General features: G+C 39.6%; 1 protein-coding gene across 2 annotated transcripts in view; it reads left to right on the forward strand.

Annotated features, from left to right (window-relative positions):
• Positions 1-16176: 16176 nt before the first annotated feature.
• Positions 16177-16489, forward strand: part of LOC122908632 (TCDD inducible poly(ADP-ribose) polymerase) — a 30616-nt gene continuing 30303 nt past the window's right edge. For both annotated transcript variants that reach the window (XM_044251659.1, XM_044251660.1), the window contains exon 1: positions 16177-16376. The gene's annotated coding sequence lies outside the window, so the exon portion shown is untranslated. The remainder of the gene's footprint in view (positions 16377-16489) is intronic.

A 16489-nucleotide genomic window follows, 5' to 3' on the forward strand; every position in this document is an offset into this window, starting at 1 on the left:
TCCTCCCTCCAACTTTTATGATGGTAATTTAAAAATTTACAGAAAAGCTGCAAGAATAGTATAATGGGTACCTCTATATCCTTTATGGAGATCCACACACATATCTAAGTATACAAACACATACACAGGTAGTTACATATGGCATGATTCATATTTCTGTTACCATAGTATACTCACTATAATTTTAGTATATGTGCTGCCGAAGCGAGCACAGCTCACTATAATTGCATAAAGTACAGCTTCACTGCTGGAGCTTCAATCTTCAAATCACCTTATAATTAACAGATGCCCATCATGATCGTTGACAGTGTCGAATCACAATACTTCTTTCAAAATTTGTCAATGATTGGTCACTGCACATCTGTTATTCAGTTCAAGCACAGACAACAAAGCATGCAATTGTGTTGTTTCTTTTTCTCCCAGGGATAAATTCACATGACACTTTTTTAAAAAAGATTTATTTATTATTTCATAGAGAGAGAAAGAGAGAGCGCAAGCAGGGTGGGAGAGAGAGGGAGAGAATCTCGAGCAGACCCCCGCTGAGAGCAGAACCCAATGGGGGGGACTCGATTTCATGACCACAAGATCATGGCCTGAGCCGAAATCAAGAGTCAGACACTTAACAGACTGAGTCTCACATGACACTTTATGAAATAATATTTGAAAGAGTAATTGGCCAGAAAAGATGAAAGTGCAGGAAAGAAAAGTGGTAACACTGAAAGTGAAATTTGAATCAAGCACAAATGGAGCTATAGAAGAGATAACTGGGAATACTGACACTGCTACTATTAGAAACACTCTAGATATACAGCCAGAGGAACTTACTGAATGCAGAGTTATCGAGATTAAGGAAGAAAGCGATTTTGATGAAAAGTTTAAAAATGTCTTGGAGGAAGTGACATTGGCAAAAACTTCACACTAAAAGAACTTTGAAGATTTCACAAATTGTAAATGCAAATGATAAAATGATTCAAGCTGATCCAAACTAGGATTATGACAATTTGCAAAGGTACAGAGAAGATGCTTGATCCAGAGTTTTATAATCAGAAAAACTGTTCAAACTATTCTAAGTTTTTCACAAAGAAATTTAATACTTCAATTCTCAACATTTCTAATGCTTTAAATTCTAGTGTATCAAATAAAAATTAGTTTTACTAGTTTTTAAATTTTCCTACATTTATAACTGAATGTCATAATGTTTTGACAAAAATATTTATACAGGTCATGGAACAATGGTAATTTTTCCCACTGGTTATGAAAATAATTTTTCACAACTTCATTTTACATGGTCGTTTGAATGCTGCACTACTAGCAAAGTGAAGATTGCATATAATTATAAGTATTTTTTCTTCCTGAACCATATGAAAGGACTCTAATATAATGCTTCACCCTTTAAATAGATCAACATGTATCTTTTTCCTAAGAACAGGGACATTCTTCTACACAATCACATTACCTCTTATCATTCTCAAAAAATTAAACATTGATACCATAATATATCTAATATTCAGTGCATATTAAAATTCCCCAATTATCTTATTGATATTCTTTATAGGATTTTCTTAATATCCAGTATCTATATAAAGATCAGACACAGCCTTTAATTTCCTTTAATCTAGAACAGTTCTGCTGTTTTCTTTTCCTCTCGTGACATTGATACTTTTTAAAGAGTTCTGTAAAATGTCCCACTATTTGTATTTGTCTGATTATTCCTCATGCTTAGATTAAAAATTGATGTTCTAGAACTTGTTCTTTCACCTGCCCTGCTCCTACTCCTCAGACAGGGACGAGGTAGTTAGGTATTGTGAAATTTCTGTAATGCTCTTCTCTCCATCTTATTCTTTTTTCTATCTCCTTAACCAACCAAAAAGTAACCAACAAATCCTCTTCTTTGCAAAAAAACAAAACCAAATAACTTCACAACCAAATTCCTCAACCTTCCCATACTTTCTTAGGAATGACCAAAATTCGTCATCCATTTCTTCATTTGTTTGTTTCAAGGAGAGTCCCTCTTTTTATCTCTTGGTTACTCAGATGTCCATGTGATCTCTACTGCAATCAAAATCTATTATCAAGACTGAAAATTCTTAAACTAAAATTGAAATGATTACCATCAGTTTAAAGGGACACATCTCCCAGAGGATGATTTGCCTTTTAGCAAAGTTCTGTGAAGAGGTATATACCCAGTGCCTATCCAGTTCCCAAGGCATAACAGACACTGACATTTTGTTGAAGTGAATATATAGCACAGTGGGCAAAATTTCCAAATCAAACTGTCTTAATTAAAGCACTTATTTCAGACTTATAACTGTTTCTATTGATAATAGTTTATACAGGAGAGTCTTGGATGACCAGGTAGGCATTTGAAAAAAATCTTTGAAATGCTCTTGCTTTAATCTTGGCCAATAAAATAACTCTCATAATATAATTATCACAGATGGCTTATCTCCCCAACTAGTCTGTAAACTTGAACTCAAGGAAGGCATTATTACACATCTTAAGGTCTTGTTCTCCACAACTCCTAAAACATGACTTATCTGCAAGTAGAATTCAGTAGAAGTTTGCTAAACTCAAAAACATTTATATGTATATATATTTTATATATTTTACAGGAATACTACATGGCTGATGATTTGTTCTCCTCTGTTCACCATATCAGAAGGCATATAGTGCCTGTTGGTTATTTTAAGTGTGATCATTTGGTTAAGTTGGTATGTGTCAGATTTCTCTATTGTCAAATCACTTCTTTCCTTTTGTTACTAATAATGTATAAGGAGATACTCAGAGACTGTGAATATCCTATTTTCTAATCATTGACCCAGTGGTGTTAATATCCATTAATAATTATTTCCTTATCAATTACTATTTTGGTGGTTACAAATTGATTTGTTTAAAAGATTTTATTTGTTTATTTGACAGGGAGAGACACAGAGAAAGAGGGACAACAAGCAGGGGGAGTGGGAGAGAGAGAAGCAGGCTTCCCACTGAGCAGGGAGCCTAATGCAGGGCTTGATCCCAGGACTCTGGGTTCATGACCTGAGCTGAAAGCAGACACTTAATGACTAAGCCACTCAGGTGCCCCCACAAAATGATTTTTTAAAGATTTATTTATTGTAAAGAAAAAGAGTACATGGATGAAGGGGCAGAGGGAGAGAGGACCTCAAGCAGTCTCCCCAGTGAGCACAGAGCCTGAAGCAAGGCTCCATCTCAGGACCCTGAGATCATGACTGGAGTGGAAATCAACAGTCTGATGCTTAACTGACTGAGCAATCCTGGTGCCACACAAAATGATGTCTTAACGTTATCAATCTATCTACATTTATTAATTGGCATGCCTCTGTAAAGATGAGTTTTCCCTCTGCTTGTTGTACCCTTGCCCTTTGCATATTTTATCAACTCACAGATTCTTTTTCACTCAATATGTTATAATGAATTGCATTACTTATTTTTATCATTCAAATTGCCCTATTTGGTCCCTCAGAAGAACCTTTAATCTGGCCTCTGTGTCCTTTGACATTTTCCATTGGTTTGTGAATGCTTATCTGGTTATTTTTAATTGAGTGTCAGATATTGCATTTAGATAACTGTAAAAATAGTTTGAGGCCTAGAATTATATTATCTGTCTCCAAGGAGGATTTATATTTGCTTCTGGCAAGAGGTTAAGGCCACTAGCAATTCTAGATCACCTTAATCCAGTTGGAGGACATGAGAGGATTCGAAGCTAGGAGGGCTAGCCTATTACTGGTTTACCATTATTTCCAGTGTAGTCCTTTGGATCCCACCTTATAGCCTATCGTCACTCCCCTCTGACCTTCCTCAAACTTCGAATTTATATCCCTCCCTCTGTTAGTCTGTCAAAAGTTCTGCTTAGCTTCTCAACCACCTCTTTGGGAAAAGTGCCTCTAAACGTTCTGCTCACCTCCATGGATTTGTTAACTTCATTCTTCATTTTAGCTCCTAGAATGATTTTAAAAATACTTTGTTAAAAAAAGAAAAACAAAAACAAAAGACAAACAAAAATATTTTGTTCAACTTTTGTGGGTTTTCTCAGTAAGAATGTAAGCCTGAGTTACCAAATCAATTACTGGAAGTGAAAGTTCCCCTTACCACAGAGTTGACTTTTAAAAATAAAAATTTTGTCATGTCATTTTTCTAATTAAAACATTTCAGTGACTGCCTGTTTTTGGTTTAGACTCACAATCCCAAGTTCAAGAGTCACATGCTCCCCCAACTGAGCCAGTCAGGTGTCCTCTGCCTACTTTTCTTCAGAATCGTTTATTAGGCCTGAAGGTCTATATCCTCAAATCATCTCCAGCCACTCTTCCTCTTGCTTTCTACTTTCCAGACCCACTGGCTCTCTTCTGCATGCCACACTTTCACAATTCTGGTTTTGCACACATGGTTCCCATCCCCTGACCATTGTTAACTGTTCCCACCCATCTCTCTCTGATCAAGTTAATGCTTAATCATCAGAGCTCAACCAAATGTTTCTTCACTAAAGAAGCCCTTCCTGGCTCCCCCAGCCTAGATTCATCTCTGTCCTGGCACCCTGCTTTTCTTCATCAAAGCATTTACTGAAGTTTGTAATTATATGTTGATTTGAGTAAAATTTATTTTCTTCCATATGCTAAATGCGGGCATGGATCCTGTTCATTTTGCTAACCAGTGCATGCCCAGCAACTACGCATAGCGAGTGTTCAATAAAATAGTGGAATGAATAAAAATGATCATCAATCAACAAGTCCTTTTCTCAGCTATTTATCTATGCAATTAGCCCATTTATTTCCACCACCAGGACTGTGCCTCAGGTTTTGATGATGCAGCTGACATTTCCTGTTTTGTTTTTTTTTTTTTTTTTAAGATTTTATCTATTTATTTGACAGAGAGAGATCACAAGTAGGCAGAGAGGCAGGCAGAGAGAGAGGAGGAAGCAGGCTCCCTGCTGAGCAGAGAGCCCGATGCGGGACTCGATCCCAGGACCCTGAGATCATGACCTGAGCCGAAGGCAGCGGCTTAACCCACTGAGCCACCCAGGCGCCCCCATTTCCTGGTTTTTAACTTTGAAGTCCAATTTTTTTAAAAGTTTCCATTTTTCTTATGGTCTCATTGCTTTCATATCAAAAGAGCATTATTTTTAATCAAAGAAACATTATTTTTTGGTGACTTCCAAAACTTTAAAACCAAGAGATTACCTTGGTTTCAGGGTAAACATACTCAGCATTGAGAACAAGTCCTTCAGATTCTTGATTCTCAATTTAGCTAACTCTTCAGAAAGTAAAAAATAAGAATTTCAGGCAGGTGATGAAATAAAAATGACATATCACATAATATTGTAAATATTTTCTTTTGCTTAATATAGATTTTCCTGGTAAATACCATCAGTTTTGCATTTGAAGATTAAAAAAAGTTGCTTCTTTGGAGTCTGTAGGCAAGAAGTCAATAAATAATGGGAACTGTAATTGATAATATGAGATTTTGTTTCAAAACCAAATTTACGCTTACATTACTAGAAACTTATAAGAGCCTTCACTGATTTTTTATTTTCATATTTTACTATGCTTGACTTGGAGTTGGCTATTTTTTCTCCCTCTAAACCCATAGAACATACAAATGTCAACTGTTTCATTTCTGTAGCCTCGGAGTAAATTCTTATTCAGTCAACTTCCTTGAATGGAATCTTCACTAACAAAGTTAGGTAAAGGACACTGTAAGTTAGCTTAGGTTTAAAGGAATTACAGTTTACCTCTGCTGAAGAAATGAGTAGACACACCAACATTGGACAACACCTTACTTCCAAGCTTTGTGAAAATAAAATTCCCTCTTCTGCAAATGCAGAATACAGTCCAATACTTTTTTTAAAATTTTATTTATTATTTGACAAAGCAAGACACAGCAAGATAGGTAACACAAGCAGGGGGAGTGGGAGAGGGAGAAGCGGGCTTCCTGCTGAGCAGAGAGCCCAATGCGAGGCTTGATCCCAAGACTCTAGGATCATGACTTGAGTCGAAGGCAGACGCTTAAGGACTGAGCCACCCAGGCGCCTCAGTCCAGTACTCTTTAAAAAGATATACTTTCAAGATTCCTAACTAACCTTCATGTCAATTGAAGGAATCAATGTGTTTGCTCTTAGCTTTAAAAGTGGGGATATCCTTAGATATAGCAGCAAGCAGTGCTAGCTTCTCCCCTATCTTTAATCTTCATTATCCAACCATCTACTAACCATCTCCACTTAGATATCTATTACATCTCAATCTTTTTTTTTTAAGTTTTATTTATTTATTTGAGAGAGAGAGACAGTGAGAGAGAGCATGATCGAGGAGAAGGTCAGAGAGCGAAGCAGACTCCCCATGGAGCTGGGAGCCCGATGTGGGACTCGATCCCGGGACTCCAGGATCACGCCCTGAGCTGAAGGCAGTCGTCCAACCAACTGAGCCACCCAGGCGTCCCAACATCTCAATCTTAACATGTCCAAAATTACAGTTTCCCCTTGCTCCCAAAAGCCTGCTTCCCACAATCTGCACCATCTTAAAGATTGACAACTACATTCTTTTAATTGCTCAAGCTACAAAGTGACAGGTCATTCCTAGCTCTTCCATTTCTCCTGTACCCCAAATCCAATTCAGCAGCAAATCCTCTCAGCTCTACCTTCAACATGTGTCCAGAATCTAATCACAACATCACTTCCATGGTTACCACACTTGTTCATTCCCTAGACTATTAACTGATCTTGCTTTTGCTCTTGCCATCCTACAAGTTCTGCTACACATAGCAGCCAGAATTATTCTTTTAAAATGTAAATTATATAGATTTTTATGTCAAGGTTGAATCCACAGTCCCTACCATGGGCCTAAAAGGTATGAAATCTGGCTGCTCCTTTGACCTTTTCAGCAGAACTCTTTTGTTCATTCCATTCCAATCAAACTGGCTTTTCTGATTTTCCTCTAATATGCCAAATTTACCTCTACCTCAGAGCATATGCATAGGCTGTTCTGTTTACCTGGAATGTTCTTTCTCTAAATATCCTCATGGCTAGCTGCTATATCTTCTTCAGGCTTCTGCTCAAATATTTCCATTTAGGAAATGCCTGCATGGCACATCATTTTAAAAATTCACCTCATTCTCTTATTCACAGCTTAACACCTTAGCCGGAGTGACTACATATCTCAGTTTATCCAGGGCAGTCCTTGTTTCATCTGCATTGTCTTGACGTAATTACATATGATTATTCTCAAAGTGTTCTTATTTGATAAATTATGTGGTTGTATAACCTTAGCATGTCTTATTTGTACAGCTTTCATCATCACCTGATACCACTTCTATCTCTTCCCATTAGAATGTTGATAAGAGTTGACCATTTTATTCTCTGCTATATCCCTAGCCCTTGGAAATGCCTAGAACACATACTCAAATATGTGATAAATGAATGAATGAACAAATGAATGAATGAGTTGGGGTCATTAACTACCTTATTATCTTAAGTGTTCTCCTGGGAAGTAGGGAGGAAGAGATAAATAAGACATAGCTCTTATTCAATGTATAAGCTCCACCTGAGAGATTCTGTTTCAGTGGTCTTGTGTAGAGACTAGAAATATTTATTTTTAAAGTGGATCAAGTAATTTTCAGGTATAGGTCAACCAGAAAACCTATGGCTCAGGAGTTATCTGCATAGTGGAGGAGTCAAATGAAAGGCAGGCAGGCATCAAAACCATCCCTCTTCAGTGAATGGCAAGGGTAATCCAGTACCCAAATCACCATTTAAAGTTTAGACATCAATATGAAAACTTATACTATGTACATAATACTTCAAAGTGTGGCTGGCCAGGACTACTGATGAGTTAAATTCCTAAATTCCATTGATGTTACCGAGAAAAGTCTTGAGTATTGGCTTTGCAGAGCCTGAATGGCAAAAAGAGAAACTATTATGGGCAAGAATGTCTCATAATAATATAAATGAGGACAGGGAAGTTTCCCCACAGAGAACTGATTCTGGGACCTGATGAAATGAGCACTTGGACACAATTTATTTGCAAGGAACAGCTTTGGAACCAAACCAATTAGGGTGCATACCCTAATTATATCCTTAAGATAAACTCACACCAGTATAAATGCTGTTAACTCAGATGAATCTCTGAACATAATTTTCATCATCTTTAATTAATTGGGAATTCACTTTTTCAAAAAGTAAATGGCTTTTCCCCCTTATTAAATGTAGATATGGGGCGCCTTGGTGGCTCAGTGGGTTAAAGCCTCTACCTTCAGCTCAGATCATGGTTCCAGGGTCCTGGGATCAAGCCCTGCATCAGGCTTTCTGCTCAGCGTGGGGCCTGCTTCCTCCTCTCTCTCTCTCTGCCTGCCTCTCTCCCTACTTGTGATCTCTGTCTGTCAAATAAATAAATAAATCTTTAAAAATAAATGTAGATATACTCCAAATAGAAACAGCTGTGTTTCTTAACATGCTAAAGAATAAGAACTCTAGATACTTCAAGAAATCTGCTGCTGATAGTTCTCTCCTCTGACAATATTAGGTTAGGCTTAACTCCTCATTATATATTCTTAACACTTTGCCTGTATACCTCTATTTTAGCACTATCACCATAGTGTTTGTTTATTTTTCTATTTGGCCACACCCTGAAAGTCTCCTTCCCTCCCTGTCTCCCAGCCCATCTCAAGTGTTTTAAAAGACTGAACTCACAGACACATGAAAAAGTACTCAACATTACTTGGCATCAGGGAAATACAAATCAAAACCACAGTGAAATACCACCTCACACAAGTCAAAAAGGATGAAATTAACCAGTCAGGAAACCACAGGTGTTGGCAAGGATGCAGAGAAAGGGGAACCCTTCTACACTGTTGGTGGGAATGCAAGCTTGTGCACTCTGGAAAACAGCATGGAGGTTCCTCAAAAAGTTGAAAATAGAGCTACCCTATGGCCCAGCAATTGCACTACTGGGTATTTATCCTAAAGATACAAACGTAGTGGTCCAAAGGGCCACGTGCACCCGAATGTTTATAGTAGCAATGTCCACAATTGCCAAACTATGGAAAGAGCCCAGATGTCCATCAACAGATGAATGAATATAGAAGATGTGGTGTATGTGTGTGTGTATACATAAATAAATAAATACATATACATACACACACATGTATACACACACACACACACACACACACATGCACACAATGGAATACTATGTAGCCATTAAAAAAAACACGAAATCTTGCCATTTGCAACGATGCAGATAGAACTAGAGGGTATTATGCTAAGCGAAACAAGTGAATCAGAGAAAGAAATTACTATATGATCTCTCTGATATGAGGAATTTGAGAGGCAGGGCTGGGGGGTTGTGAGGGGAAAGGAGGGAAAAATGAAACAAGATGGGACTGGGGAGGGAAACAAACTGTTAAGAGACTCTTAATCTCAGGAAACAAACTGAGAGTTGCTGGAGGAGGGGGATAGGGATAGAGTGGCTGGGTGATGGTCACTGGGGAGGGTATGTGCTATCGTGAGTGCTGTGAATTATGTAAGACTGATGATTCACAGACTTGTACTCCTGAAAAAATTAATACATTATATGTTAATTTAAAAAAAAAAGACTGTGAACTCTTAAAGCTTACCTAGGGAATATCTTCAAAGTGAAGAATCCCTTGCTCTCTGAGATTCAGATTCAGAAAGTCTAGGATGGGACTGGAGAATCTGCAGCAGACTTTCACAGGCCATCTGGATGGTCAGTTCACAGACTCTACTATAAGAAACAGAAAGTAAGAACTATCTAAGTCATCATTGCATAACTAGTACCCGGCACACATACACCCAATAAATGTATTCTAAATCAACTGAATGAATGATCCAAAAAACATCTGCGGACTTCTCTGAAGGAATCATTTTGTATAGACCCAAAACCACTTAAATCAAACAGCACTTTGTGTGCTATAGGAATTACTCAACAGGCCCAAAACTGAAGGGGAATTGAAGAGCATACTTGATTGTCATGCATCCTGTGATAGGAACAGTCGAGCAGATGATTAGGGAGTTGACAAATGCAAATCTTAGAAAAACAGAATAGTTTATGATCTGGCATAAACATTTTAGAACTTATGCTATTCATATTCCATCTATTTAATTTTCTGCTAGGCCAGATATCCTCATCTTTCCCAGACAGAGGTACCTTACTGCTTCATCAGAGGTGGAGAAAGATGAGTTTCAAGAAAGAAGACATTACAAAGAAGAAATATTTTTAAAACCTGAAATTGGTCCTTAAAGTGAATATTCTATCATTTTATGAAAATATGAATCTTAAGTACACATTTATCAAAGCATGTTCATGTCTGAGTCTGAATCGGCCTATCTCTGAGCTTTGAATTAATTCACCTTTAATTTGTGCTGATTAAATTTCTTACCTTCAGTTGCTCTGACATATTCTCTAGCAGCATTTTCCAATCCTTTCCCATCAACATCATATTCAAAACCAACTTTAGGTAAATAAATTCCAACCAAAATCTTTTCTTGTTCTAGAATCCTAAGAGTGCAGCACTCCCTCCAAGGGAAATAGGAAATCTTTCTTAAGTAAGTTCCAGGGGTTAACCCATTAATAAAAACATCAACACAAAATTTTCAATAATAGATTTTATGTTTAAAAACAGTAGTAATTCAGTTGCCTAGATAATAAGTTTCACTTTTCTTTCACTTTGAATATAATAGATACATGCAATTATGAACTTCCTTTGAGTCAAAGAATTAAGTTGTCTTTATATAAACGTAGTCAGAAAACATTATAGCCTGGACTTACCACTCACAGAGAAGGAATTGCCCGTCTACCGTTTATGCACGTTAGCTGCATTCTCCATGTAATTTCACTATAGCATTGCTAAGAACTAAGGTGTCTGTTTTCAAATCTCAGGTCTTTCATTGTGCTGAGTCACATTAGTCACTGTTTCCTTCTTTATGTGGCAACCAGAAATGATTATCCTTCTAACAGAAGGATGTTGGGGAATTAACTAATTAACTATTACTAATAGTTGTGAAAATAGAAAACAACATATTGATACTTATACTTCATAGCATGTATTATGCTAATGAAATGGGAAGTCTGGGGTCACTTGAAATTTCAAGGGAGTAGTTTTGGCTTTTATATGAAAAAATTATTCATTGAAAGTACTCTACCAAACTGATCAGCCATGCCAAGGCAAATCCAACAGACAAGGAAAAGAAATTACCGATAAAAGGAATAAATGGAAAGGAAATTAAAATATTTTAACGCTATAAATATATTTTAAAAGAATTAAATGGCTTAGGGCCATATATAGAAAGTATACACCTACATATGGCATTTATTTATTTACTTATGTATTCTTAAATTTTTTTTTTTATTTGACACAGAGAGATCACAAGTAAGGAGAGAGGCAGGCAGAGAGAGAGGGGGGAAGCAGGCTCTCTGCTGAGCAAAGAGCCTGATATGGGGCTTGATCCCAGGACCCTGAGATCATGACCTGAGCTGAAGGCAGAGGCTTAACCCTCTGAGCCACCCAGGTGCCCCAGCATTTATGTTGCCAGGTATAAGTTTGTGCCTTTTGTAGTTTTAAAGAGTATTCAGAGAGGAGCCACTTATTCACGTACGTTTTCCTACAATATTTAATTCAGGAACTTGAATGTAATATATACTCAGTGAATACTTTTTAAAAATTAATTTATTTTTAAGATTTTATTTATTTCACAGAAAGAGACACAGCAAGAGAGGGAACATAAGCATGGGGAGTGGGAAAGGGAGAAGCAAGCTTTCTGCTAAGCAGGGAGCCCCCTGCAGGGTTCAATCCCGAGACTCTGGGATTATGACCTGAGCCAAAGGCAGATGCTTAAGGACTGAGCCACCCAGGAGCCCCTAAATTTTTTTAAAGTGAATTGACAAGTTCTATGACAAAGAACCAGTGAGGTAAAACATCATAGTTACTTGGAATATTTGATGACTATTTGTTTAAAAGATTGTGCTAACATGGAAAGCTGCTTATAATATAGGGTTTAAAATATGAATATACAATAATCTTATAACAATAAGGGAAAAAAAACCCTTTGAATAAAATAAGACCAAACACAACTGTAGCAAAGTGTTAAAAGGGGACTTTAGAAGACTTTAGAAGAAGGTTCAACTATGGGTATTTTTTTTTTCTGAGTAGCATGTATATATATTTTTTATTAACATATAATGTACTATTTGCCCCAGGGGTACAGATCTGTGAATCATCAGGCTTACACAATTCACAGCACTCACCATATCACATACCCTCCCCAATGTCCATAACCCAGCCACTCTATCCCTAACCCCCTTACCCCCCAGCAACCCTCTGTTTGTTTTGTGAGATTAAGAGTCTCTTATGGTTTGTCTCCCTCCCGATCCCATCTTATTTCATTTTTTCATTCCCTACCCTCCACAATCCCCCCACCCTGCCGCTCAAATTCTTCATATCAGAGAGATCATATGAAAATGGTCTTTCTCTGATTGACTTATTTCACTCAGCATAATACCCTCTAGTTCCATCCATGTAGTTGCAAATGGCAAGATATCATTTCTTTTGATGACTGCAAAAGATTCTTTTGTCTTATGTCTTGTGTCTCTTATGTCTTCTCTGTACTTCTTTTTTTCTTTAATAGACCTATATTTCTTAATCATAGCATTTGGTATACCTGTGAAATTGGCAGGAAATGTTATAGGACTTGATGTATTACTTTGACAGCTATTTCTGACATATGGTTATGTTGCTATCTCACTGGTGGAGTCTGCATGCAAGAAAACCAGTTAGAAGATAACTATTATAGTTTATATATTGGTTTATTAGCTAAGAACATGTCTAGCTACACATAACAGAAAACAGAAAAACTAAATTGAGGTTACAATGAGTTCCAGGGAAGACAGTCTAGGACTACCATAGCAGCTTCAAGATGTCATGAATGACACAGACTCCTATCTTTCTGCTCCAGAATCCCTAGCTTGTGGATCCCATCTTTATATTTCCCACATTATGTTCACTTTCGTTTTTGTCATGAGGCTCCATCTCCATCCCATGGTAGTATTCTAGGAGGAAGAAGAAGAAACGGAAGGTGTGTCTATGTATGTTAAGGAAAAGAAATGCTTTTCTAGAAATCTTCATCATATGTCCAGAATTATATGCTATGGCTACTCATAAGCATATGGGATCTTGGAAAATGAGGTTTTTTTGGTTAGGCACATTGCTAGCCCTCTGCCCACTCACTCCCAAAGTATCAGGCTCTTTCTGAGAAGAAAGGGGAATAAGTAGTATCTGCTGCCCCTTCTCATACAAGGAATACATTCATCTCCTCCCTAAGAGGAACAATCTCAGAGTCTCGCATCCAGTTACGATAATGAGCTCAGAGGCCAGGATCTAGAAGTTCCAATGATATGGAGTACTCCCAACAACTGTGTGGCTCTTCATGCTCTGGCAACCAACTTTTAAAGAAAAGTTTTTTGCCTCAATACCCCTAAGATAATGGTAGATAGGCAAAGTACAGGATATTGGTAAAAGTCCCATTCAGGAAAGGGGAAAATGAGAAACACACAGTGGTCACTGGTCCATAGAACATCTCCAATCCTGTTGGATAATTAGAAATCTATGCCCTTGGTCAGTTAATCTGTCAGTTCCTGATTCTGTTCTATAGGAGGACCTTCCAATTCCATTTCTTCCAGGGGTCACATTTGAAGTGGACCTTGTAGAAAATACCTTCTCTGGAGTAGTAAAACATTAACAGTCTGAGCAGCCTAGATCCAAGAGTTGTGAGTCCAGAAAGTGCCATTTTTCTCTTTGGAACAATTGACATTCTGAAAGTCATAGTGGAAAAACTGAGAACTAGCTAGAGTTTTCAACTGCCTCAAGAGACATAGGTAGGGAATGGAAGGTGAAAAATTTGTGTTCAGGGCCTAAGGAAGAAAGACTTTAAACTGGAATTCCAAAGGGCTACACTCTGGAAGTAACTTTTAACTAGTAACTTTTAACTATTAATCCATGGAATAAGGTGGTCTACCCTTAATCCAAGTGACCCCCAATGAACCCCACCTTCTTATATTTGTATTCATGGTCTCCTGTGGGTCCCTCCCATGTAGATGCTGAGCTTGTCATATGCCTTGTTCTGGTGACAGACACATTAACAAGCATGATGCAAGCAAAAGCTTGCATATTGAGGCTTGTCCTCTTGGACTGCTTTCTCTTGGAACCCTGAGATTATCATGCTGTGAGGAATCCCAAATGAATCCTGAGGACAAGGCTTACAGAGAAAAACTAGGGAATCCAGCTAATAGCCAGAACAGAGGCCCAAGACATATGGCCCTAGATGAGCCAGGCCCAGCTATTTGAACCACCCCAGTTGAGACCCTAGGCATCACCAAGCAGAACTGAGCCACATGCACTAGGCACTGTCTGAATTCCTAAGCCAGAGAATCCAGAATTATGGGAAAATAAGAACTGTTATTCTAAATCACTAAATTTTGGGGTGGTTTGTACACAGCAATAAATAACTGAACTGCTACGAAAATAAAAATAATGTATAACTTATTGGTGGGAGAGAATAGAATTAAAAATATTTAATCCAAAAGAAGGCATGAAATGTAAGGACCATAGAACAGATTGAGACAAAGACCAAATAGTAAAAATGGTAGATTTAAACTTAGATACTTGCTTCTAGGTAACTCTATGTAGGGGTAGGCACAGACCAAGATACTGTCTTAATACAGCTGTTAAGCCTGAAAATTCTATCTTACCTATTAGTGTCTGAATTCTGTCCATATCATTACTATCTTAGTTGAATGGCCATGACTTGATGCAATTTTAAATAAGCCGCTGGGGAGGTACTACCCTTAATCTATTTTTTGCTGGTGTTTCACCCAATCTGGTTTAGAAGAGTTTAAGAAAGCTTGAAACCATTATCTCTACTACTACTGCTGCTTAGCTACTATTTTTACAGGCTTTCATGTTTTGTAAGGGAATAGTTGGCTTTTTCAACCCAGAAACTCTCCGAATTATGGAATTCAGTCGGTTTAGATTTCAGGCCACCGGCAGAGAGCATCTCTTCGCAAGCAGTGTTCCCTTCTCCTTTTCTGCCAGCTACTGGGGGATATAGCCATAATTAACTTTGAGCAAAAGGGTCTTTCTCCTCCGATATAGAGCGATTATATGAATTTAACGTAGTGCCTCTACTTCTATCACTGAAATTCAATATAGGAAGGGCATTTTATAGTCCAGAAACTATAGCAAAGACTTTTATAGACCAAGACATTTTATAGTCCAGAAACTATAGCAAATTCACATGCAGTGTATATTTTAAACACGAATACATGGTGTTCTGCAAGTTCCATGAAAAGAGGCATGGCGTCCGAGTTGATCAGGGCTGTAGCCTAAACCTAGTTGCATGCCTGGCACGGAACAGGCACTCGACAAACATTTGTTGAATGAATAAATTATAGTCATTACGGTACTTAAAAGCTTTCTAGAACAGATTCGCGCTTCTACCGTCAAAGCCCCAAAGCCGAGTTTCCCTTCTGTCAGGCTACGTTCCCCCTGAAACAGGCGCGCTAGCGACGGCGGCGGAGAGGCTGCCGACTCGGGTACGCGGCTGGGCCACCCGTCAGGCTTGGGGCGGGCGACCCCGTCTGGCCACAGCGGCTGTAGCAGCCGTTTGCCTCCTGTCGGGGTCCCGCGGCGTCAAGGGCAAGAGGCGTTTTGTGAGGAGGCAAATAAAGCCAACCGCACAGAAACGGCTCGTTCTGTCTCACATCCTCTCTCGGGTGCCCGGGTTTCCTCGGAACACAGTGACCCTCCGTGTCTGCGGGCAGGTAGAGCCTGCCCCACGCTGCCCACACTTCCCCTCCTCACAGCCGCGCGCTCCCCAACGCGCGCAGACCTGAACTCGCCGGTACCCAGCCGGCGCGCGGAAGGACACGCCCCCTCGCGGGAACACGCGGCCATCGCACGCACACTTCGCGCGCCTCCCTGCAAGCGAGCGCGCACGCGCACGTGGGGCGGGCCTCCTGCGCGGCACCCACTGAGCGCCGGGCCCTCTCACCCCACCCCTCTTCCCTCGCTGCTCTGGCTCCGCCTCCGCGACGGGACAGCCGAGAGGAGGCGACCGGAAGCCACTTTAAAGCAGAGCTCCCGGTGACAGGCGAGAGAGCTGGTTCGGCAGTGCGGTCGCGGCTTTCTGCGCTCCCGGCGGCGGAATGGCCCGTGCGCTGCTTGTCGCGTCTCCGGCCTGCGACCCTTAGACGCCCAAGCCCGCTCTCCGCGCCAATCCTCCCGCGCGGACGCTACCAGCGAGCCGGCGGTGCGGCGGCGACTCGGCTCCTGCGGACGCTTCTCTCAGGCTGCTCGATCAGGTGAAGGGCTCCGGGTGGGCTCTGAGGGGCGGGCGAGAGACCCTAGCTGGGATGGCGGGCGCGGACGGTGGCGCCGGCCTCGCAGCCTTTCGGGGGATCTAGGGTGATTGATA

Source organism: Neovison vison, chromosome 6 (genome assembly GCF_020171115.1).
Source record: "Neovison vison isolate M4711 chromosome 6, ASM_NN_V1, whole genome shotgun sequence".
NCBI classification, from domain to species: domain Eukaryota; kingdom Metazoa; phylum Chordata; class Mammalia; order Carnivora; family Mustelidae; genus Neogale; species Neogale vison.